This window comes from Frankliniella occidentalis, unplaced genomic scaffold (assembly GCF_000697945.3).
Source record: "Frankliniella occidentalis isolate FOCC.00 unplaced genomic scaffold, Focc_3.1 Scaffold60, whole genome shotgun sequence".
In the NCBI taxonomy this organism is placed as follows: Eukaryota; Metazoa; Arthropoda; class Insecta; order Thysanoptera; family Thripidae; genus Frankliniella; species Frankliniella occidentalis.
In genome coordinates, this window is record NW_026267190.1 from 475,584 (window position 1) to 477,090 (window position 1,507).

The window sequence follows — 1,507 nt, forward strand, 5'->3', positions numbered from 1 at the left end:
CTGTCCCTATGCGTCCCCGCGCCTGTCCCGATCCGTCCCGATCCGTCCCCACGTTGTCCCGATCCGTCCCCGTTCATCCGCTGCCCCTCCCTGCGGTGTCTCTATCTGTCCCTATGCGTCCCCGCGCCTGTCCCGATCCGTCCCGATCCGTCCCCACGCTGTCCCGATCCGTCCCCGTTCATCCACTGCCCCTCCCTGCGCTGTCCCTATCTGTCCCTATGCGTCCCCGCGCCTGTCCCGATCCGTCCCGATCCGTCCCCACGCTGTCCTGATCCGTCCCCGTTCATTCCTTGTTTTTTCTCCCATTCCTCGTCCTTCCCCGCTCGCACTTCACGAGGCGGGCGACGCGACGGAAGGGGTGGAGAAGGATGAAGGATAGACCGGGACGTATCAGGACAGCGCGGGGAGGAGATTGGGGTGAAAGGGGACGGATCGGGACAGGTCGTGACAGCGCCGGGAGGGGATGAGGAAGGACGTGGTATGGACGGAGACGGATTAGGACAGATAGGGACAGCGTGGGGACGGATCGGGACGGATCGGGACGGATCGGGACAGGCGCGGGGACGCATAGGGACAGAAAGGGACAGCGCAGGGAGGGGCCGCGGATGAACGGGGACGGATCGGGACAGCGTGTGGACGGATCGGGACAATTCGGGACAGCTAGGAACAACGTGAGGTGACAGGGAAGGACGTGGGATGGGCGAGGGCGGATTAGGACAGATCGGGACAGCGCGGGGAGGGGACGCGGTTGAACGGGGACGAATCGGGACAGCGTAGGGACACATTAGGGACGGATCGGGGCAGCGTGGGGACGGATCCGAACCGGTCAGGACAGCGTTGGGACGGATCGGGACAGCGTGGGGACGGATCAGGACAATTCGGGACAGATAGGGACAGTGCGGGAAGGGGACAAGGAAGGACGTGGGATGGACGGAGACGGATTGGGACAGATAGGGACAGCGCGAAATGGAGACAGGGATGAACGGGAACGAATCGGGACAGGTCGGGACAGCGTGGGGACGAGTCGGGACGGATCGGGACAGCGTGGGGAGGGGACGTGGAAGGACGTGTGATGGACGGGGACGGGTTGGGACGGGGCGGGGTGGGGACAGGGAAGGATATAGAATAGGTGGGGCAGCCAGGGACATGGGAGGGATGTGACGATGCGTCTCGCTATGACACTGGGCTACTGCGCCCGCACTGTCTATGTGTCGCAGTAGCCCAGTGGTCAGCATGCGGCATCGCCAGCTCCAACGTCCCAGGTTCAACTCCCATCAAGGTAAGTAAAAATGAAAATATGTAGAGTAAAGAAAGAAAAAGGAGTGGGGCTGAAGGGGGGAGAGGAGAGTAGAGTTACAGAAGAATTACTCAAAGAGATATATTTTTCCGGGACGGCATAGGGACAGCTTAGGACAGGAGTGTGACGGCATGGAGACAGCTTAGGACAGGAGCGGGACGGCATAGGACAGGATCGGGACGGCATAAGGACATCCTAGGACAGGATCGG